The 24,984-nt window shown below is 48.3% G+C and overlaps 1 pseudogene across 1 annotated transcript; it reads right to left on the reverse strand.

Annotated features, from left to right (window-relative positions):
• Positions 1 to 3,846: 3,846 nt before the first annotated feature.
• On the reverse strand, positions 3,847 to 22,736 carry LOC147101961 (uncharacterized; annotated as a pseudogene). The gene is made up of 5 exons (XR_015073287.1): positions 22,639 to 22,736; positions 20,894 to 21,060; positions 7,881 to 8,052; positions 7,714 to 7,779; positions 3,847 to 4,438 (listed from the first exon to the last, which is right to left on the reverse strand). The product of XR_015073287.1 is annotated as an uncharacterized LOC147101961 (transcript).
• Positions 22,737 to 24,984: the final 2,248 nt, after the last annotated feature.

Consider the following 24,984-nt stretch of genomic DNA (forward strand, 5'->3'; position numbering starts at 1 on the left):
TGCTTAGTAAATACCTATGAACCAACTCCTGTCTTCAGTGTCTTTATCAACACACGGACACTACAGATGGGGTGCACCGTAAACATAGCCTTAAATATTTAAAACCAACAGAGCATGGACTGAGGTTTACAAGACCAACTGCATACCGCTTGATGTCTGCGACACCGCCACGCATCATCAGTGACGCTCTTCATATCACTCCAGGTGTCACACTCGAGATGTCAAACATTTTCTCAATGTTAGTATCTGCATTTACCTTCCCCACGAGGAACTGGGGTTCTGACTGGTAGACTGTACTTTTCTAGTTTCCCTTAAATCTACGCTCGTCTCCTCAACAAACACTAAGTGGTTGTGATTTCTGCATTCTAAATGCCCTCCAGGTCAAGGAGTGAACCCTGATTTCCTGTTGGATTTATTAGTGGCGATCTTGTACGCATCACCCCTATATTTGGAGAGCCCCACAATCGGAAACATTTTCTCTACCTCTTCCCCTTGATCATTTTTAAACACCTCTATTAAATCACGCATCAGCTTTCTCTTTTCTTGAGAATATAGCCCCTGCCTGCCCGGTCTTTCCAGATAGGTGTAACCTTACATGTCCGCTATCATCCCAGTGAATATTTTTTCCCTTATCCAGTGCCGCTATATCCATTGTAATATGGAGACCAAACTGTGGTCTGATTAACGCTCTATACAAGCTTAATATAACATTTTGTCAGAGTGTGTAGCCGCCTTTCCTCCTACCAAAATACAACGCCTTGTGGCGGAGCCACCAAAGGACTCCTAGTGGTTGTACATAATTCCTTTAACAGCAATGTAGTTACAGCCTGTGTCTGTACCTTTAATTACACTGTCTAACTGCACTATGTCTAGTTACCTTTACAGTGCGGTTTCAATGTGATGACGTCATGCCGTCCGTCACGTGATCCCCCAATGGCGGGAAGAACATGATGATGTCATGACATCAGCCTTCAGACCAGAGGGGAGTCCTCGTGGAGCCTTCAAAGAGAGCAGACCTGTATTCGATGTATTCCAGCAGTTTCTAGTTAAAACCTGTTTTGTTCCATTAAAGTTCGTTGTTTTGATTGCCTGAGTTGAACTCAGTCTTTTCGTTAGGAACCTCCGTTCCTACATTGGTGACCCCGATTTCTACAAACAGTTTTCGTGGAAGATATTCATCATGGACACGAACGCCGTGACCCTGAAACTGCCACAACCAGCCGCGTGGTTTATCCAGGCTGAAGCTCAATTTGCCATCCGGAACATCGTCGCAGATTCGACCCGTTACTACTCGACAGCACCACAGCCTCGCGGATCGTCAGCCTCCTCGGTAGCCCACCGGATGATGGCAAGTACGATACTTTAAAGGCGCGGTTGCTGCAGGTCTTCGGCCTCTCGAAGTCGGAGCGCGCTCACAGACTTCTCGCTATGCCCGGCCTCGGGGACTCCAACCATCTGAGCTCATGAGCCAAATGCTCACACTCTTAGGTGCCAAACCGGAATGCTTCCTTTTTAGGGAGTTGTTCCTCTGCCAGCTTCCAGAACCAGTGCAAGCTGCCTTAGCCAGTTCTGCGATCATAGACTGTGCTGAACTCGCGGCAAAAGCAGATAAGATATTCACCGTAACCCAGCAGTGCTGCATGGCCACGAGGCACGCGGCCCCCACAGACGCGACTCCAGCTCCTCAGGCGGCGGGCTGGTGCTCCTACCACACCCGTTTTGGCATGAAAGCCAGACACTGCCATCCTCCCTGCAGTTTTTCACCCAAAAAATAAACAACACAGCTCCCGCAGTGTTTCTCGCGAAGGAGGACTGGGTCTAAAGGGCACACCGCGACTGCGATGGCCATCGGAACTTCAGGGAAGCTTCTTTACATCACAGACTCCCTATCGGGTCACTGTTTTCTTTGTGACACTGGTTCGCAGTGTAGTATATTGCCTGTGTCGAGGCTTGATCTCCAAGCTGGGGGCCACAGCCTTTCCCTCGAGGCAGCTAATGGCGCGGCTATTCGTACCTTCAGGAAGCGGCGGCTCCAACTGTGCTTCGGTGGTCAGCGCTTCTGCTGGGAGTTCATCTCAGCCAAGGTCTCGCAGGCCATCCTACGGGTGGATTTTATGTGTGTAAACGGGTTCCTCATTGATGTCCGGCACTGCCGGTTGATCAACACGGCCACTTCTAACTCGATCCCCTGCCACCGCAGCACTGTCGTGTCGTGGTCTGTTGCCTGCATGTACCCATCACCGGATGAATTCACTCGTCTCCTCGGGGAGTTCCGGGAGCTGACCAGGCCCACTTTCTCTTCCTCGGTCACGAAGCATGGTGTGGAGCACCATATCACCATGACAGGCTCGAAGGCTGGAACCTGGCAAGCTCACGGCTGCGAAGGCAGAGTTTGATACAATGGAGCGGCTGGGAATTATTCAACGATCAAATAGTCCCTGGTCTTCGCCTCTCCACATTGTGCCAAAACCTGGTGGTGGCTGGCAGCCATGCAGCGACTACCGATGCCTGAACGATGCCACTACACCTGATCGGTACCTGATCCCACATATCCAAGATTTTTCAGCCCATTTGGCGGGAAATTCCACCTTCTCTAAAGTCGACCTCGTCCGCGGGCATCACCAGGTGCTCGTTCATCCACAGGATGTTCCAAAAACCGCTGTTATCACACCGTTCAGGCTTTTTCAGTTCCTACGAATGCCGTTCGGTCTAAAGAACGCAGCACAAGCTTTCCAGTGACTAATGGACTCTGTGCTCCGAGACCTGCCTTTCATTTTCGTTTACCTCAATGACATCCTCATCGCCAGTGCTAGCAAAGAAGAGCACCTCGGTCATTTGCGTACTCTTTGCACACGCCTTAGCCAGCATGGGTTAATCATCAACCCGGCCAAGTGCCAGTTTGGCCTGCAAAGCATCAATTTTTTGGGACACCGCATCTCCTCGGATGGCACCGTCCCCCTGGCAACGAAGGTGGAGGCTGTTACTTCTTTCCCGCACCCGCAGACCGTCTGGGCCCTCCAAGAGTTCCTTGGGATGGTGAATTTCTACCACCGATTCGTCCCCAAGGCGGCTCTGCTTATGCAGCCCTTGTACGAGGCCCTCAAGGGCAAGTCCGCCAAAGACCCAATCGGCTGGATGGCCGAGATGGACCAGGCATTCGGGAACACCAAGAGCACCATGTTGACACACCCTCTTCCAGGCACCACCATCGCCCTTACCACAGACGCATCCGACTACGCCATAGGTGCAGTTCAGGAGCAATGGGTCAATGGCACGTGGCAACCGCTGGCGTTTTTCAGCCAGCAGCTGAGAAAAAATGAAAGAAAATACAGCACCTTCAATCGGGAGTTGCTGGCCCTTTTTCTGGCCATCCGCCATTTCAGGTTTTTGTTAGAAGGTCGTCCCTTCACGGCTTTTGTTGACCACAAGCCGCTGACTTTCATCATGTCAAAGACCACCGAACCGTGGTCAGCGCGTCAGCAACGTCACCTGACGTTCATTTTGGAATTCACTACGGACATTCAACATGTGTCTGGTAAAGACAACCTGGTGGCAGATTGCCTCTCCCGTGCGGCGGTCCATCTTGGAATTGACTACGCTCGCATGGCTGAAGATCTGATTTCGGATCCAGAGCTTCAATCATACAGAACCGTCCCGTCGAGTTTCCAACCGGCTGACGTCAGCTTCCAGGCCGCGGGCACCACGCTCCTTTGCGATGTCTCCATGGGCGTTCCCCGACCTATTGTGCCAGCCGCGTGGCACCAGAAGGTTTTCAACGCAATACACGGATTGTCGCACCCTGGTATGCGGGCTTCACAACGTCTAATGTCGACAAAATTCGCTGAGGTTCTGTACTTCTCCGATTGTCAGCAAAATCGATCCTGTCCTTGAATTCATCCAAACCATCGAATATAAACAGCAATACCTCTGGGTTCTTCCACAGCTCTACCAGAATATTCCCAAAGTAAGGATAGAAATACAGTATCAGATTCCTCAGGTTTATTCTACAGTTAACAGCGTTCAAATCCCGGAATTTGAAACTGAAAACAAATTGAAAGTGTGGGTATATTTTCCCAGTGGCCCAGTCATAAACAATCTTTTGTACCATTGTTGTTTTTCCAATCCCCGGGACTCCGCTCACTGCTCTGGAACTCCCAGATTCGGATCCTCTCTGGCAAAAACAGCTCTGGAACAACTGATCAGTTCGGATTTTTTCCAGTTCTCTCCGGAGATGTTTCTTTCTCGACTCTTCATGGTCTCGGCCTCTTGCCAGCAGTTCATGTTCTACAAGTGTCCGATCTCGAACAGTAGAAATGACCGTTAGCTCAGCGTATTGATCAACCAGCTGGAAAACCTTAACCTTCTCCTTTATTAGGATCGTGTTCTCTCAGTGTTTCAGTTTGTACCCGGAGTGTTTCCTTGTGTTTCTGTTGAACATCTTCAATTAGAACAGACAGAAAGTGGTTTCAATGTTAGTTGTACTGACATAAAGACTTGGAAATAACACCTTGCTGTTCACTAAACTTGAGACGATTTAATCCACAGCTTTAACAGGTACGTGTAGGAAATTAAACTCAGTTCATGGGAATCTCAGCTGAAAGTGAACAATGGCTGCAAAGAACATTAAACGCTCAGGTGATTCCAACATTTACTGAACCTGGAGAGTTGGATGAAGGTGCTATTTCCCTATGATGGTTACACTATCTGGGCTGCCCTGTATTATTCACATCTCATTCTAGATCCACACATGAATCAGGTTGTACAGCAAGAGAGGTTCTAGTGGGTAAATGTGTGAAACCGCCACGATGCAGAAATGGCCAGTCGGATATTGCGTGTCACTGGGAGAGGGACGGACTGTGAGTGAATGCTGTTCTGCTGTTATTCTATCAGACCATGGGGGGGGCGGGGGGATGCTGTGCACTCAGTTTTGACATTTTCAATTGGCCCCCAGCCTCAACAACTTTTTTGGGGGGGGTGGGCGGCGGTGGGAGAAAAAGAGTTCCAGATTTCTACTACCCTTTGTGTGAAGAAGTGCTTCCTGACATCACCCCTGAACGGCCTGGCTCAAATTTTAAGGTTACGCCCCCTTGTTCTGGACTCCCCCCACCAGAGGAAATAGGGTCGATCGACAGAAACTATCAACTCCTTTAATCACCTTCAACACCTCGATTAGATCACCCCTTAATCTTCTATATTCAAGGGAATACAAGCCTAGTCTATGAAACCTGTCCTCATAATTTAACCCTTTTATCCCCAGTATCATTCTGCCGAATCTGTGCTGTCCCCCCATCGAAGGCTAATATCTCCTTCCCAAGGTGCGGTGCCCAGAACTGAACGCAGTGTCCAGATGGGGTCTGACCAGAGCGTTATATCACGGACATCACTTCCACCCCCCCCTTTGTATTCCAGCCCCCTCGAGATAAAGGCCAACATTCCATTCGCCTGTTTAATGATATGTTTTTGAACCTGTCCACTAGCTTTTAGTGATTTCTGTACATGGACCCCTAAATCTCTCGGCTCCTCCACAGCTCCTAGCTTCTCACCATTTCGTAAATAATCTGATCGGTCTTTCTTGGGTCCAAAGTCGATGACCTCACACTTCCCATGTTGAACTCCATCTGCCACAGTTTTGCTCACTCAATGTCCCTTTACAACTTTCTGTTCCCATCTACACTCCTTACTGTGCCACCTAGCTTAGTGCCATCAGCAAACATGGATAGGGCTCTGTTCCTTCATCTAAGTCATTTATAAATATGGTGCAAAGCTGAGACCCAGCACAGATCCCCTTGGGACACCACTCGGCACATCCTGCCAATTTGCGTACATTACATATTATCCTTACTCCGTCTCCTACCTCCAAACCAATTCCCTATCCAAGTCTCTTATGCGGAACCTTGTCGAATGCCTTCTAGAAGTCCATATAAATAACGGACTTAAACACTCCCTTATCCAACACGGTAGTTACTGTAATGTCCGTGTGTAATTGAGACATGGACTGCAGAAGTTGGTATAACAGGTGTTTACTGAATGGAGACAAAACTGGAACTACTATACAAAGTTACTACACAGGCTTATATACAGGGGTGGTCACTACTGGTACTGCAGTATACAGGGGCTGCAGAATATAGTTCCTTCTTCAAGGTACATACACTACAGTTACCTGCTCAAAAACTTCAACTAGGTTCGTTAGACATGACTTACCGGTTAGAAATCCATGCTGGTTCTCTCGGATTAGCGCATATTTGCTATCTGGGTATTGTGTGCACTGAGAGAGGGACAGACTGAATGTACAGGAGCTCCACTGTTGCTGTAGCAGGCCTCGGGCAGGTTATCTGGGGTACTGTGTGTACTACTAGTCAACTTATAACGACGCGCGCACGCACACACACCACGCACACGGTAGGAACAGCTCCAACACAGGCTTATTTGGGCCTTATGGCCTTTTGCTGCCAATTAACATTCTCCTGTTCCTGGTGTTTCAGATAAGACCAACAGTTTTTCCAGTGGCTTTACACATACAGCAGCTGGGTGTATAAGTTTCTATAACTCAGTTATGTGACTGAACAGAAGCAGAAACCACCATGACTCCCCTCACAGTTTAAGCTGAAGACAGAAAATAGGAAGAGACTTTCACTTCTTCGGCAAATGCTTCCAACCCCTCCTTTCATTTTGGTCTAAATTTTGGAAAATGCAGTTTTGGAATTAACAAATATGTTGCTGTTGGACTGAAAATGGGCAAGAGGCTCCAGACTTGAAAATGAATCAGGGTCCTGCCAGGTGTGGGGTTTCTCAGTGTATCAGGATCCTGCCAGGTGTGTATGGGGTTTCAGTGTATCAGGATCCTGCCAGGTGTGTATGGGGTTTCACAGTGTATCAGGATCCTGCCAGGTGTGTATGGGGTTTCACAGTGTATCAGGATCCTGCCAGGTGTGTATGGGGTTTCAGTGTATCAGGATCCTGCCAGGTGTGTATGGGGTTTCAGTGTATCAGGATCCTGCCTGGTGTATATGGGGTTTCACAGTGAATCAGGATCCTGCCAGGTGTGTATGGGGTTTCAGTGCATCAGGATCCTGCCTGGTGTGTATGGGGTTTCAGTGCATCAGGATCCTGCCTGGTGTGTATGGGGTTTCAGTGTATCAGGATCCTGCCTGGTGTATATGGGGTTTCAGTGTATCAGGATCCTGCCTGGTCTATATGGGGTTTCAGTGTATCAGGATCCTGCCAGGTGTGTATGGGGTTTCACAGTGTATCAGGATCCTGCCTGGTGTGTATGGGGTTTCAGTGTATCAGGATCCTGCCAGGTGTGTATGGGGTTTCACAGTGTCTCAGGATCCTGCCAGGTGTGTATGGGGTTTCAGTGTCTCAGGATCCTGCCAGGTGTGTATGGGGTTTCAGTGTCTCAGGATCCTGCCAGGTGTGTGTGGGGTTTCACAGTGTATCAGGATCCTGCCGCTCAGCTACGGAGGATCCTAACCGATTGTGACATGCAGCTAAATTTACTCAATGTTGTCAAATTTACCAATAATGCAAAACTCAGTGAAGTGTAACTTCAATTTATGCAGAAGATTTGATGATTAATTTAAATCCAAATAACCTTGAATGTGATTTGCGCCACCCTTTGAACTTCGGATGCCCTGACTTGGCCAACTTCTACACAAAGAGCTGCAGTAAGCAGTGGTTGAAACAGTTTGAAATTTCAATTTCATCACATACCTTTCAGGTTACTGGGTAATTCGGTTAAACCTTGTGCGATGTTCATATAACGAAATGGATCAGTACCTGTTTAAAACAGTTAGGATGAAATCAGATGTGTCCAATATTATAGTAAAATCGGCAGTGTTCAAATCAGAAATTGAATTCAGTGAGTGATTTTACCGTACCAAGTTCATGTATTTCTCTCAGTATTTTGTCCAACTTTGGTACCCCATGGCGCATTTTCGCAAAAGATTCCCACATCACCCTTCGAGCCCGAGAGCCTTTCTCCATCACCAGATTTAGGAGAAGTTTGGAACTGTCCGCCTTGTTTCCCTGCTCCACGAGCTCAGTGACTTTCTGTAAAGAGCAATAATTAATACATTGAGGAGCAAAGTGAAAGAGAAATACTGAAAACAAGACGAAACAGAACTGTTCAGTAATGAGGTCTGAAAGTTTTATTGTGTGCCCAGAATGTAATCACAGGCCAGGTATTAATCCATACTGAACACGGGAGGAATAGTTTTGTGCAGTAAAATCCAGAGCGCGGATCCCAAGGTAATTGAACGCTCGGACACCGCTGGTAGGGTGAAGGAGGAGGGGGATGCACAAGAGGCCACAGTGAAAGGGAGAGAGAATTATAGGGGCAGGGATAGGTTGTAGAGTATCTTGAGTAGTTTAGAGATCAGAAGAGACAAAGCCATAAAAGGGATTTAAACAGGATCATGGAAATTTTATACTGGTGGCATGAGAACTGCGAATGAATATAGATGAGTGAGCACGAGTGACAGCTGAGCAGGATGTGGGAGGAGCTGAAGTGCAGAGTAGAGGATTGGAGGTTGACCAGCAGGGCATTGGAATGTTTGAGTTTGAAGGTTAAAAAGGCAAGGACGAGTTTTCCAGACTGAATGAGTTCAATTTCCTGATACCCCCCACCCCCATCAAGGAGTGACATGCCACACCAAGAGCACAGGGCAGGACATTTCCTCTTCTACTTACAGGCTGGGATTAGGCTAGGTGGGATATCAACGGTAATGGGTAGTGAGCAGGAGGTTGTGATCAGACTAGGTGGGATATTAACTAATGGGTAGTGAGCTGGGTGTTGGGATTAGACTCGGTGGGATATTAACGGTAATGGGTAGTGAGCAGGATGTTGGGACTAGACTCGGTGGGATATTAACCGTAATGGGCAGTGAGCAGGAGGTTGGGATTAGACTTTAGTTTATGGGATCAGGGCGTCGCTGGGAATGGCAGCATTTATTGCCCATCCCTAGTTGCCCTTGAGAAGGTGGTGGTGAACCACCTTCTTAAACTGCTGCAGTCCGTGTGGTGAAGGTACTCCCACAGGGAGGGAGTTCCAGGATTTTGACCCAGCGACAATGAAGGAACGGCGATATATTTCTAAGTCAGGAGGGTGTGTGACTTGGAGGTGGTGGTGTTCCCATGCGTCTGATGCCCGTGTCCTTCTTGGTGGAAGAGGTTGCGGGTTTGGGAGGTGCTGCCGAAGAAGCCTTGGCGAGTTGCTGCAGTGCATCTTGTAGATGGTACACACTGCAGCCACGGTACGCCGGTGGTGGAGGGAGTGAACGTTTAAGGTGGTGGGTGGGGTGCCAATCAAGCGGGCTGCTTTGTCCTGGTGTCGAGCTTCTTGTGTTGTTGGAGCTGCACTCATCCAGGCAAGTGGAGAGTATTCCATCACACTCCTGACTTGTGCCTTGTAGATGCTGGAAAGGCTTTGGGGAGTCAGGAGGTGAGACACTCACCACAGAATACCCAGCCTCTGACCTGCTCTTGTTACCACAGTATGTGTGTGGCTGGTCCAGTTAAGTTTCTGGTTAATGGTGACCCCCAGGATGTTGATGGTGGGAGATTCAGCGATGGTAATGCCATTGAATGTCAAGGGGAGGTGGTTAGACTCTCGCTTGTTGAAGATAGTAATTGCCTGGCACTTCTGTGGCACGAATGTTACCTGCCACTTATCAGACCAAGCCTGAACGTCGTTCAGGTCTTGTTGCATGCGGGCATGGACTGCTTCATTAACTGCGGAGTTGTGAATGGCACTGAACACTGTGCAGTCATCAGCGAACATCCCCATTTCTGACCTTATGTTGGGAGGGAAGGTCATTGATGAAGCAGCTGAAGATGTTGGGCCTACGACACTGCCATGAGGAACTCCTGCAGCGATGTCCTGGGCTGTGATGATTGACCTTCAACCACCATAACTATCTTCCTTTGTGCTAGGTATGACTCCAGCCAGTCGAGAGTTTTCCCCCCGATTCCCATTGACTTCAGTTTTACTAGGGCTCCTTGATGCCACACTCGGTCAAATGCTGCCTCGATATCAAGGGCAGTCATTCTCGCCTCACCTCTGGAATTCAGCTCTTCTTGACCATGTTTGGACCAAGGCTTAAAAACCGGCACGAAGGCAGAGGCCCGACCAGTTCGGGGGAGAGCAGCAGCGGAGGAGGAGCCCGGCTTAAAAACCAGCGCGAAGGCAGAGGCCCGACCAGTTCGGGGGAGAGCAGCAGCGGAGGAGGAGCCCGGCTTAAAAACCGGCGCGAAGGCAGAGGCCCGACCAGTTCGGGGGAGAGCAGCAGCGGAGGAGGAGCCCGGCTTAAAAACCGGCGCGAAGGCAGAGGCCCGACCAGTTCGGGGGAGAGCAGCAGTGGAGGAGGAGCCCGGCTTAAAAACCGGCGCGAAGGCAGAGGCCCGACCAGTTCGGGGGAGAGCAGCAGCGGAGGAGGAGCCCGGCTTAAAAACCGGCGCGAAGGCAGAGGCGCACCAAATCAACAGCAGAGGAGAGAGGTCAAAAGTAATCAGTGTGTGACGTCACCAGGGAGCAGGTAAGTGATTGGTTGGTGAGTATTTCTCTCTTTTCAATACAAGCTTGACTTCTGTGGTGTTAAATTTCTAGGGTCTCTGGTGTAGTGGGGACAGTTGGTAAATAAAGCACCCTAGAGTATACCTGTAACTGGGGTATGGAATAAATTTTTTAATTAATTAAAAGGAGTAAGTCATGGCAGGAGAGCTCAGACCCGTGTTCTGCTCCTCTTGCTCCATGTGGGAAATCAGGGACGCTGCCAGTGTCCCCGACGACCATGTGTGCGGGAAATGCATCCAGCTGCAGCTACTTGCAGACCGCATTGCGGCGCTCGAGCTGCGGGTGGATGAATTTTGGAGCATGCGCGATGCCGAGAGGCTCGTGGATAGCACGTTTAGCGAGTTGTTCACGCCTCAGGGTAGGGCAGCACAGGGGGTGACCATCAGGCAGAGCAACAAAGGCAGGCAGGTAGTGCAGGGAACCCCTGCGGACATCCCCCTTTCAAACAAGTATACCGCTTTGGATACTGTTGAGGGGGATGACTCACCAGGGGAAGGCAGCAGCAGCCAACTTCCTGGCACTGGGGGTGCTCCTGCTGCCCAGGAAGGGGGGAAAAAAGAGTGGGAGAGCAAAAGTGGTAGGGGATTCTATAGTAAGGGGAACAGATAGGCGTTTCTGTGGCCGTAGACGTGAATCCAGGATGGTTTGTTGCCTCCCTGGTGCCAGGGTCAAGGATGTCACTGAGCGGCTGCAGGGCATTCTGGAGGGGGAGGGTGAACAGCCAGTGGTCGTGGTCCACATTGGTACCAACGACATAGGTAAAAAGAGGGATGAGGTCCTGCATCAAGAATTTAGGGAGCTAGGTAACAGATTAAAGAGCAGGACCTCAAAGGTTGTAATCTCTGGATTACTCCCAGTGCCACGTGCTAGTAAGTATAGGAATGGGAGGATAGAGCAGATGAATGCGTGGCTAAAGAGTTGGTGTAGAGGGGAGGGTTTTACTTTCCTGGATCACTGGGCCTGCTTCTGGGAAAGGTGGGACTTGTACAAGTCGGACGGGTTGCACCTGAACCAGAGCGGGACAAATATCCTTGCGGGGAGGTTTGCTAGCACTGTTTGGGGGGGGGGGGGTTTAAACTAACTTGGCAGGGGGATGGGATACAGAGGGGAGCTGAAATAGGGGGGGGTGGGGGGATGTGCTGCCAATTATAGAGAAAAAAACAAGTCAGCTTGGTAGACAGGGCAAATATATAAGGGCAAGGCTGGATGGCATCTATTTTAATGCAAGGAGTCTTGCAAATAAGGTGGATGAACTGAAGGTGTTGGTAAACACATGGGAGTATGATATTGTTGCTATCACGGAGACATGGTTGAGGGAAGGGCAAGATAGGCGAGAGAGGGGGAGGTATAAGAGGAGGGGGTGTCGCAATATTAATTAAGGAGTCAATTGCTGCAGTAAGGAGGGATGATATATTAGCAGGGTCCTCTAATGAGGCCATATGGGTGGAGCTTAAAAACAAAAAGGGGGCAAGCACTTTGCTGGGAGTGTACTATAGGCCTCCAAACAGTCAGGGGGAGATAGAGGAACGGATATGTAGGCAAATCTCAGAGAAATGTGCAAATAATAGGGTAATAATAATGGGGGATTTCAACTTCCCCAATATTAACTGGGATAGTCAGAGTGTGAAAGGTTCAGAGGGTGTAGAATTCTTAAAGTGCATCCAGGAGAGCTTTTTGAGCCAGCATGTAGAAAGTCCTACAAGAGAGGGGGCGGTACTGGACCTAATTCTAGGGAATGTGGCCGGCCAAGTGGAAAAAGTGCTAGTAGGTGAGCACTTTGGTGATAGTGACCATGATATGGTAAGCTTTAAGGTGGTCATGGAAAAGGACAGGGATGGGCCGGAAATAAAGGTTCTAAATTGGGGGAAGGCCGATTTTAATAGGATAAGGCAGGATCTGGCCAAAATGGACTGGGATCAGCTACTTGTAGGAAAATCCGCATCAGAGCAATGGGAGGCTTTCAGAAGGGAGATTGAGATCATACAATGGCAACATGTTCCCGTAAAGGTCAAGGGTGGTTCCAAAAACCACAGGGAACCTTGGATGTCAGGGGATATACGAGAATGGATTAGGAAAAAAAGGAGGGCTTTCGGTAGATACAAAAGGCTATAGACGGAGGAAGCCCTAGGAGTACAAAAAGTGCAGGGGGATACTTAAAAACGAAATTAGGAGATCAAGGGGGGGGCCATGAAATAACACTGGCGAGCAAAATAAAAGGAAAATCCGAAGATGTTTTATAAGTATATTAAGGGTAAGAGGATAACTAGGGAAAAAATAGGGCCCATTAGGGACAAAAGTGGCAATCTGTGTGTGGAGCCGGAAGATGTAGGAGGGGTTCTAAATGAATTTTTTGCATCTGTTTTCACTATGGAGAAGGACGATGTAGACATAGAAATAGGGCGGGGGGACTATGATATGCTCGAACATATTAACATCGAGAGGGAGGAGGTATTGGCAGTTTTAGCTGGCCTAAAAATGGATAAATCCCCAGGCCCGGATGAAATGTATCCCAGGCTGCTGTGTGAGGCAAAGGAGGAGATTGCGGGGGCTCTAACACATATATTCAGGACCTCTCTGGCCACAGGGGATGTGCCAGAGGACTGGAGAACCGCTAATGTAGTACCATTATTCAAGAAGGGTAGTAGGGAAAAACCAGGGAACTACAGGCCAGTGAGCCTAACATCAGTGGTAGGAAAATTATTGGAAAAAATCCTGAGGGACAAAATATGTCTCCACTTGGAGAGGCAAGGATTAATCAGGGATAGTCAACATGGCCTTGTCAAGGGAAGATCATGTCTGACTAATTTGATTGAATTTTTTGAGGGGGTGACTAGGTGTGTGGATGAGGGTAACGCAGTGGATGTGGTATACATGGATTTCAGTAAGGCCTTTGATAAAGTCCCGCACAGGAGACTGGTCAAGAAGGTAAGAGCCCATGGAATCCAGGGTGCCTTGGCACATTGGATACAAAACTGGCTTAGTGGCAGAAGGCAGAGGGTGATGGTCGAAAGTTGTTTTTGTGACTGGAAGCCTGTCATAGAGTCATAGAGTTTTACAGCACAGAAAGAGGCCCTTCGGCCCATCGTGTCTGCGCCGCCCATCCATCCCTGTCCAGTCTAATCCCATTTTCCAGCATTTGGTCCATAGCCTTGTATGCAATGGCATTTCAAGTGCTCATCCAAATGCTTCTTGAATGTTGTGAGGGTTCCTGCCTCTACCACCCTTTCAGGCAGTGAGTTCCACATTCCAACCACCCTCTGGGTGAAAAAGTTCCTCCTCAAATCCCCTCTAAATCTCCTGCCCCTTACCCTGAATCTATGCCTTGTTATTGACCCCCCTACTAAGGGGAAACGTTCCTCTTTATCTACCCTATCTAGGCCCCTCATCATTTTGTACACCTCAATCAGGTCCCCCCTCAGCCTTCTTTGCTCCAAGGAAAACAACCCCAGCCTGTCCAGCCTCTCTTCATAGCGGAGGCACTCCATCCCAGGTAACATCCTGGTGAATCTTCTCTGCACCCTCTCCAAAGCAATCACATCCTTCCTATAGTGAGGCGACCAGAACTGCACAAAGTACTCCAGCTGTGGCCTCACCAGCGTTTTGTACAGCTCCATCATAACCTCCCTGCTCTTATATTCTATGCCTCGGCTAATGAAGGCAAGTATCCCATATGCCTTTTTAACCACCTTATCTACCTGTTCCGCTGCCTTCAGGGATCTATGTACATGTACACCAAGGTCCCGCTGACCCTCTGTACTTCCTAGGGTCCTACCACTCATTGTGTATTCCCTTGCCTTATTTGTCCGTCCAAAATGCATCACCTCGCACTTTTCAGGGTTAAATTCCATTTGCCACTTTTCCGCCCATCTGACCAACCCGTTTATATCGTCCTGTAGCCTGAGGCTTTCCTCCTCACAATTTACCACCCCACCAATTTTCGTGTCATCTGCGAACTTACTGATCATACCTTTTACATTCTCATCCAAATCATTTATGTAGATCACAAACAACAAGGGACCCAGCACCGATCCCTGAGGTACCCCACTGGACACAGGCTTCCAGTCACAAAAGCAACCTTCGACCATCACCCTCTGCCTCCTGCCACTCAGCCAGTTTAGGATCCAACGCGCCAAGGCACCCTGGATCCCATGGGCTCTTACCTTCTTGACCAGTCTCCTATGCGGGACTTTGTCAAAAGCTTTACTGAAGTCCATGTAAACCACATCCACAGCATTTCCCTCATCCACCCCCCTAGTCACCCCCTCGAAAAATTCAATCAGATTTGTCAGACATGATTTACCCTTGACAAAGCTATGCTGACTATCCCCGATTAATCCTTGCCTCTCCAAGTGGAGACTAATTTTGTCCCTCAGAATTTTTTCCAATAATTTCCCTACAGGCTCACTGGCCTGTAATTCCCTGGTTTATCCCTGCTACCCTTCTTGTATAATGGTACTACATTAGCTGTTCTCCAGTCCTTTGGTACATCCCCTGTGGCCAGAGAGGTTCTGAAAATTTGTGTCAGAGCCCCTGCAATCTCCTCCTTTGCCTCCCACAGCAGCCTGGGATACATCTCGTCCGGGCCTGGGGATTTATCCACTTTTTGGCCTGCTAAAACCGCTAGCGCCTCCTCCCTCTCGATGCTAATATGTTCAAGTATGTCACAGCCCCCTTGCCCGATTTCTATGTCTGCATCGTCTTTCTCCATAGTGAACACAGATGCAAAAAATTCATTTAAAACCCCGCCTACATCATCTGGCTCTACACACAGATTGCCAGTGGGGTACCACAGGGATCGGTGCTGGGTCCCTTGCTGTTTGTGGTCTACATTAATGACTTGGATATGAATGTAAAGGGTATGATCAGTAAGTTCGCGGATGATACAAAAATTGGTAGGGTGGTAAATAGCGAGGAGGGTAGCCTCAGTCTGCAGGACGATATAGATGGGTTGGTCAGATGGGCGGAACAGTGGCAAATGGAATTTAACCCGGAAAAGTGCGAGGTGATGCACTTTGGGGGGGACTAACAAGGCAAAGGAATACACAATGAATGGAAAGACCCTAGGCAAGACGGAGGGTCAGAGGGATCTGGGTGTGCAAGTACACAGATCCCTGAAGGCGGTGGAACAGGTGGTAAAAAAGGCATATGGGATACTTGCCTTCATTAGCCGAGGCATTGAATATAAGAGCAAGGAGGTTATGATGGAGCTGTATAAAACACTGGTTAGGCCACAGCTGGAATACTGTGTGCAGTTCTGGTCGCCACACTACAGGAAGGATGTGATCGCGTTAGAGAGGGTGCAGAGGAGGTTCACCAGGATGTTACCAGGGCTGGAGCGCTTCAGCTATGAAGAGAGACTGGGCAGATTGGGTTTGTTTTCCTTGGAGCAGAGGAGACTGAGGGGGGACATGATTGAGGTGTACAAAATTATGAGGGGCATAGATAGGATGGATGCTGAGGAGCTTTTTCCCTTAGTAGAGGGGTCAATAGCTAGGGGGCATAGATTCAAGGTAAAGGGCGGGAGGTTTAGAGGGGATTTGAGAAAGAACTTTTTCACCCAGAGGGTGGTTGGAGTCTGGAACTCACTGCCTGAAAGGGTTGTGGAGGCAGAAACCCTCACAACATTTAAGAAGCATTTGGATGTGCACTTGAAATGCCATAGCATACAAGGCTACGGGCCAAATGCTGGAATATGGGATTAGATTAGACAGGGCTTGATGGCCGGCGCGGACACGATGGGCCGAAGGGCCTCTATCCGTGCTGTATTACTCTATGACTCTAAGGCTGTAATGAGGTCAGGAGCTGAGTGGTCCTGGCGGAACCCAAACTGGGCATCAGTGAGCAGGTTATTGGTGAGTAAGTGATGCTTGATAGCACTGTAGACGACACCTGCCATCACTTTGCTGATAAGAGTAGACTGATGGGGCGGTAATTGGCGGATTGGATTTGTCCTGCTTTTTGTGGACAGGACATACCTGGGCAGTTTTCCACATTGTCGGATAGATGCCAGTGTTGTAACTGTACTGGAACAGCTTGGCTAGAGGCGCGGCTAGTTCTGGACCACAAGTCTTCAGCACGATAGCCGGGATGTTGTCGGGGCCCATAGCCTTTGCTGTATCCAGCGCGCTCAGCCGTTTCTTGATATCACGTGGAGTGAATCGAATTGGCTGAAGAATGGCTTCGGTGATGGTGGGGTCCTCGGGAGTAGGCCGATATGGATCATCCACTCGGCACTTCTGGCTGAAGTTGGTTGCAAACGCTTCAGCCTTGTCTTTTACACTCGTGCTGGGCTCCACCATCATTGAGGATGGGGATATTCTTGGAGCCTCCTCCTCCCGTTAGTTGTTTAATGGCCCACCACCATTCACGACTGGATGTGGCAGGACTGCACAGCTTTGATCTGATCCGTTGATTGTGGGATCGCTTAGCTCTGTCTATATAGCATGCTGCTTCGGCTTTTTAGTTGCTTCGGTGTTGCAGCTTGCCCAGGTTGGCACCTCATTTTTAGGTACGCTTGGCGCTGCTCCTGGCATGCTCTTCTACACTCATTGTTGAACCAGGGTTGGTCACCTGGCTTGATGGTAATGGTAGAGTGAGGGATATGCTGGGCCATGAGGTTACAGATTGTGGTGTAATATAATTCTGCTGCTGATGTCCCACAGCACCTCATGGATGCCCAGTTTTGAGCTGCTGGATCTGTTCTGAATCTATTCCATTTAGCACGGTGGTAGTGCCACACAACATGATGGAGGGTGTTCAGTGTGAAGACGGGACTTCGTCTCCACAATGACTGTGCGGTGGTCACTGCTGCCAATACTGTCATGGACAGATGCATCTGTGACACGTAGATTGGCGAGGACAATGTCAAGCAGGTTTTCCCCCTCGTGTTGGTTCTCTCACCACCTGTCGCAGGCCCAGACTGGCAGTTATGTCCTTCAGGACTCGGCCAGCTCGGTCAGTAGTGGTGCTACTGAGCCATTTAGGACAGAAATTAGGAGGAATTTCTTCACCCAGAGTGGTGAACCTGTGGAATTCTCTACCACAGAAGGCAGTAGAGGCCAATATATTAAATATATTCAAGAAGGAGTTGGACATATTTCTTAAGGCTAAAGGGATCAAGGGGTATGGGGAGAGGGCAGGGACCAGGTACTGAATTTGGATGATCAGCCATGATCGCATTGAATGGCTCGAGGGGCCGAATGGCCTACTCCTGCTCCTATCTTCTATGTTTCTATGCCACTCTTGGTGATGAACATTGAAGTCCCCCACCCAGAGTACATTCTGTGCCCTTGGTACTCAGTGCTTCTTCCAAGTGGTGTTCAACACGGAGGAGTACTGATTCATCAGCTGAGGGAGGGCGGTAGGTGGTAATCAGCAGGAGGTTTCCTTGCCCATGCTTAAGCTGAAGCCATGAGACTTCATGGGGTCCAGAGTCAATGTTGAGGACTCCCAGGGCCACTCCTTCCCAACTGTATACCACTGTGTCGCCACCCCTGGTGGGTCTGTCCTGCCGGTGGGACAGGACATACCCAGAGATGGTGGTGGAGGAGTTTGGGACATTGGCTGAAAGGTATGATTCTGTGAGTATGACGATGTCAGGCTGTTGTTTGGCTAGTCTGTGGGACAGCTCTCCCAATTTTGGCACAAGTCCCCAGATGTTGGTGAGGAGGACTTTGCAGGGTTGACTGGGCTGGGTGAGCGGTCCCGTGTCCGTAGCTGGTGCCGAGGTCGATGCCGGGTGGTCCGTCATGCTTCATTCTTATTATTTTGTTTCGTAGCGGTTAGTTACAATCAAGTGACTTGCTGGGCCATTTCAGAGGGCAGTTAAGAGTCAACCACATTGCTGGTCTGGAGTCACATAGGCCAGACCAGGTAAGGACAGCAGATTTCCTTCCCTAAAAAAAGGACATGAATGAACCAGATAGGTTTTTTACAACAATCCAATAGTTCCATGATCACCATTACTGATACTAGCATTTTTTATTCCAGATTTATTTTATTAAAAAAATTTAAATTCCCCAGCTGCCGTGGTGGGATTTGAACTCACGTCTCCGGATCATTAGTCCAGGCCTCTGGATTACTAGATGCACTGTAGCAACTCGCCAAAGCTCCTTCAACAGCACCTTCCAAACCCGCAACCTCTACCACTTAGAAGGACAAGGGCAGCAGACGCATGGGAACATCACCACCTACAAGTTCCCCTCCAAGCCACACACCATCCTGACTTGGACCTGTATCGCCGTTCCTTCACTGTCGCTGGGCCAAAATCCTGGAACTCCCTTCCTAACAGCATTGTGGGTGTACCTACACCATATGGACTGCAGCGGTTCAAGGCGGCGGCTCACCACCATCTTCTCAAGGGCAATTAGGGATGGGCACTAAATGCAGGCCTAGCCAGCGACACCCACATCCCATCAATGAATTTTTAAAAAACTAGCCCAGTGACATACCACTACACTACCGTTCCCGCTAGGTGGGATATTAACAGTAATGGGCAGTGAGCAGGAGGTTGGAATTAGACTAGGTGGGATATTGGCAGTAATGGGCAGTGAGCAGGAGGTTGGAATTAGACTAGGTGGGATATTGGCAGTAATGGGCAGCGAGCAGGAGGTTGGGATTAGACTAGGTGGGATATTAACAGTAACAGGCAGTGAGCAGGAGGTTGGAATTAGACTAGGTGGGATATTGGCAGTAATGGGTAGTGAGCAGGAGGTTGGGATTAGACTAGGTGGGATATTAACAGTAATGGGCAGTGAGCAGGAGGTTGGGATTAGACTAGGTGGGATATTAACAGTAACAGGCAGTGAGCAGGAGGTTGGGATACTTTGGTACGTATCTGCAGATTGGCCTCCTGTTATAGACTCTGCCTGATTACCATTTCTATCTAGTTCGATTCGATTAAAGGCAAGTGTGTGTGAATATTATGGGCTCCTTGCTGGCAATGTCCTGATGTGTTCTCAGGGTGAGTGGCGTTGCACAATGGGAGCTGCTGCCGGCTGTGCACCTCCTCAGTTATATTTGACTCCTGATGATTCATGGGGAGAGGGAAAAACCCTGTAGAGCGACGATGGGCAGAATGACCTGGTTTTTCCGTTAGCTTCGCTATTTGGGTTTTACAGTTTCATCATTTTAACATTTTCGGCCTTTTTTTTTTTTACTTGAAATTCATTCATTTAAGCCGCAGATTTTTTTAATCTTTCCTGAGGTAAATTGCAGCTGAGTCAGCTCATGACCTTCACCTGAACACCTGTGTATTTTTTCTGGTTTCTCCTTTTCAGAGTCCCACTAAAATGATCGCTTCCCTTTGTTTTCAGTCCACAAAGGGTTATATCCAAACTGTTACCCTGTCCTTTCTCTGCAGTGTTACTGACCAATCCGCTGGCTTTGTTCCAGTTTTCTGTTGTTGTTTCAGATTTCCAGTTTCTTCTCTATTTCCTATTTGCTTTGTTTCAGCCCCTGCCTCCGCTCACCTGCTGCTGAAACCCTCATCCATGCCTGTGTTACCTCTAGACCCCTGGCTGATCTCCCACCTTGCACCCTCCGTAGACTTGAGCTCTTCCACATCTCTGCTGCCTGTATCGTAACTCACACCCAGTCCATCACCCCTGTGCTCACTGACCTGCACTAGCTCCTGGTCCAGCAACACCTCACCGGCAAAATATCACAGAAACTGGATTTGTGCTGAACGTAACTTGCACCTGAAATTCCGCAATCTTTGGCACTGACTTGGCCGATTTCGGATGAATTGAGCTGGAAATTTAAGAGAAACTCCAGGCCATAAAATGTAGTCTAAGTGGGGAATGCATTCCATAAGGCTTTCTAGATCACTTTGTTTATAGTCCATCCTGGTTTTCAAACCCCTTGATGGTTTCACCCCTCTCCATCTCTCTAACCTCCGCCAGCACCACAACCCTCCGAGATCTCGGCACTCCTCCAATTCTGGCCTTTTCCACATCCCCAATTTTCACTGCTCCACCATTGGTGGCCGTGCCTTCAGCTGCCAAGAACCCAAGTTCTATAATTCCCTTCCTAAATCTCTCCGCCTCTATCTCGCTCTCGCCCTTTAAGACGCTCCTTAAAACCTACCTCTTTAAGCAAGGTTTTGGTCAACTGTCCTAATATCTCCCTATGTGGCTCGGTGTCAAATGTTATTAGCTAACGCTCCTGTGAAGCCCCTTGGGATGTTTGACTATGTTAAAGACGCTGTATAAATACAAGCTGCTGCTGTTTCTTTTCAGTAACATTCTATGAGACCAAGATCTGATATCCTGTCAGTTCCGTGATACTGAAATATTTCAGACGCTGTGTCCTCCCACTTACCCGATGTTCTTGTCCACTGAAGTGCCTCTCGTATGTTAACAGTGAGCTGACTCCGTCCACCCCTCCTTCAACCGCCTGCTCTAGTCTGTCCCAGTAGAATTTGGTCAACTGGAACAGCTGGTAATCGGCACACTTTGTTAGGAGCTCAGTGATTGTAGAGTTTGGATCTGGCACAAGAAAATGGAGAATACTAAACACACAAGCGATTTTCTATCCAGGCGGCTACATTTCCGCCTGTGAGCCACATTATCAAACCTCTTCTAAAAGATCAAAATACATCGCAAGTGATACACTAATTCTATTTATATAGTCTTGGAAAAAAACGATCAAATTTGTCCAAAGATGTGCGGGTTAGGTTGATTGGCTATGATAAATTGACCCTTAGTGTTAGGGGGATTAAATACGTGGGGTTACGCGGATAGGGTGGGATATGTGTTGGTGTAGGGGTTACGGGGATCGGGTGGGATATGTGTCAGTGCAGGCTCGATGGGCCGAAATGGCCTCTATCTGCACTGTGTGATTCTGTGAAATTTGTCGACCACAACTTGCCTTCACCGAATCTGATCTGTTCCAAACTTTCCTGACCACCCCTTGTATCTCTCAATGTTCACTAATTTAACCTTGAATTGGAGACTCGGCGAGCTTCCCCACAAGTGACGTGACCAATTCGCCCCAGTTACCCGGTTCATCAATCTGTCTCTCTCAAACAGATATTACTTATTGTAATTGAAAAATCAGGCAACGGCAGACTTGCCAGTATTTATGTATTATGTAAACACTATTGTGGGTTTTTAGTTGGCATCTTAATTCTTTTAGTAAATTGTCAACGCGTATTAAAAAAAAATTTCAAAAACGAATATCTATCTTTCTATCTTGTGTTATTGGTTCCGACCATGAATATTGTCTGCTTTCCTTTGCTGAGATGGATCTACCCGTTCCAGGATGTTCCCCACTCTGACACCAGGGAGGCAACTTACCATTACAGGCAGCACGGTGGCATAGTGGTTAGCACTGTTGCCTCACAGCGCCAGGGACCCGGGTTCAAATCCGGCCTCGGGTGACTGTCTGTGTGGAGTTTGCACATTCTCCCCGTGTTCCCGTGGGTTTCCTCCAGGTGCTCCGGTTTCCTCCCACAGTCCAAAGATGTGCGGGTTAGGTTGATTGGCCATGATAAAAAAAAAAAAAATTGGCCCTTAGTGTTAGGGGGGATTAAATATGTGGGGTTACGGGGTTAGGGCTTGGGTGGGATGGCTGTCGGTGTAGGGACCGGGTGCTAGGGTTTGGATGATCAGCCATGACCTCGTTGAATGGCGGAGCAGGCTCGAAGGGCCGAATGGCCTACTCCTGCTCCTATCTTCTATGTTTCTATGAGGGACCTGCTCAGGGCTGCAGAAGAGTCTGTCAATTCCCGACTATCGAATCTCCCACCACTGTTGCTCACCTACTCTTGTGCCCCACCTGCCTCACTGGGGGTAGCTTCGTGCTCATTGGTGCCACACTACTGCTTGGGAAGACCCTCCACTGAATCACTCTATCCTCATTACAATTCCCAACACCAGGTACCTACTGGATGGTTCCAGGACTCTGGTCACTACCTGTAACTGCGGTGCTTTCTAGATGGTCACCCACTCCCCTCTCTGCAGTGCCTGTGCTGTTCCCTCTCCCTGTTTGAGTGCCGGGTTCTTGCTTGACATCGGAATTCTGTCAGGATAGAATTCAAATTTTAAACAAAAATGAGAACCTACCTGCACCCATTCTCATTTTCCTTGAAGATCTTGGATCTTCTGTCGGGTTTGGAACTTCAGCCATACTGGTGACAGGCAGTCCGAGATTCTGATGTGCTGTAATTGATGTAATAGTTATAGGGTTAGACAGAAATATGGAAATGGTTGGAGTAATGTTCCCTTGTTAAATGAGCTATGTGGTCCCTCCTTCCCCCATTAGTTAGCTGTGGGAACGAGCTTCCCCTCCCCCCACCCACCACCAAAACAAGCCTTATTCCCGAGATAGAGAATATTCAACACGGCAATATCGAGAATTGACAAATGAAATGGTCCTTAATTCAGATTTACACACTACCACAATTTTACTATTTTTATTGGCTATTTTTCATTTGCTGAGTTTTGATATTAAAATCACAGTACTTTATGAGTATAATATCCATCCACATTCATAATATATAGCTCTGGTCTCTATGGACAATGACAGTGTCCATATGTTCATGGAGATTTGACCAGTTTGGTGCTTTTATTTGAATATATTGATCATGTCACTCATGGTCAAGCATGGGTGAAAAAGGAGAGCCAGCACGGATTTAAGGGAAAATCGCGGTTGACGAACTTGATTTGAGTTTTTTGATGAAAGAACAGACAGGCTGAATGACGGCAGTGCAGTTGATGCTGTGTATATGGACTTTCAAAAAGGAGTTTGATAAAGTGCAACATATTAAGGCTTGTTAGCAAAATTGAAGCTCCTGTGATAAAAGACACTGGAGTGTCAGCCTAGATTTTTGTCCTCAATATCCGGAGTGCGACAATGAATTCACAGCTTTCTGACTTAGATGCGAGGGTGCTACCAAATGACCACAGCTGACACAAAGCAGCTGTTAGCAGAGTTTGGTTTGGATCTTCCAGAATTTCCCAGATGCTAGAACGGTCCCCCTGCATTGGAAGGCAGGAAATGTTACCCCGCTTTTCAAGAAAGGATGGAAAGAGAAAACAGGGAACTACAGGCCAGTTACCCTGAAATTGGGCATCGGAAAAATGATAGCATCTATTACTAAGGAGGCGGTAACAAGGCAGTTGGAAAATCGAAATATTATCAGGCAGAATCAACACGGTTTTATGAAAGGGAAATCGTGTTTGACAAATCTATTAGAGTTTTTTTTAGGGTGCAACTAGCAGGGTAGATAAGGGGGAACCAGTGGATGTAATATACTTGGATTTTCAGAAATCATTCGATAAGGGGCTAACCAAGAGTTTGTATAACAAGATTAGTGCTCATTGGATTGGGTGTAATATATTACTATCTACTGGGGATTGGCAAACGGACAGAAAGCAGAGAGCAGGAATTAACGGATGATTTTCAGAACGTCAGATATTGGAGTAACTAGTGGCGTGCTGAATGGTCAGTTCTTGACCCTCGGCTATGTACAATCTATATCAATGACTTAGATGAGGAGCCGAGTGCAATATATCCAAATATGTTGATGATACAAAGCTCAATGGGAAAATAAATTGTGAGGAGAATGTAAAGAGACCAACAAATTATGGAGACATGTTACGTGATTGGGCAAGACATTGGTAGACTGATTTATTTTTACTCGTTTATGGGATGCGGGCATCGCTGGCAGGGCTAGCATTTATTGCCCATCTCTAATTGCCCTTGAGAAAGTGGTGGTGTGCCACCTCCTTGAACCGCTGCATCCGTGTGGTGAAGGTGCTTCCACAGTGCTGTTAGGTTGGGACTTCCAGGATTTTGACAAAGCGACGTTGAACGATAAGCGATATACTTCTAAGTCAGAATGGTGTGTGACTTGGAGGGCAACTTGGAGGTGGTCGTAGTCCCATGCGCCTGCTACCCTTGTCCTTCTAGTTGGAAGAGCTCACGGGTTTTGGAGATGATGCCGAAGAAGCCTTGGCAATTTGCTGCAGTGCATCTTGTAGATGGTAGACACTGCAGCCACGGTACGCTGATGGTAGAGAGAGTGAATGTTTAAGTGGTTCGATCCGGTGCCAATCATGCGGGCTGCTATGTCCTGGATGGTGTCGAGCTTCTTCAGTGTTGTTGGAGCTGCACTCATCCAGGCAAGTGGAGAATATTCCATCCCACTCCTTACTTGTGCCTTGTAGATGGTGGCAAGACTTTGGGAAGTCAGGATCGGAGACACTCGCCGCAGAATGCCTAGGCTCCCTCCTGCTCGTATTGCCACATTATTTTTGTTGCTGGACCAGTTAATTTCTGGTCAATGGTGACCCCCAGGATGTTGACTGTGGAGGATTCGGCGATTGTACTGCCGTTGAATGTCAACAGGAGCAGTTTAGACTCTCGTTTGTTGGAGATAGTCATTGCCTGGTACTTATCTGGCGCGA

The sequence above is a fragment of the Somniosus microcephalus genome, chromosome 22, assembly GCF_052327205.1.
Source record: "Somniosus microcephalus isolate GS21.2 chromosome 22, FLI_Smic_1.0, whole genome shotgun sequence".
NCBI classification, from domain to species: Eukaryota; Metazoa; Chordata; class Chondrichthyes; order Squaliformes; family Somniosidae; genus Somniosus; species Somniosus microcephalus.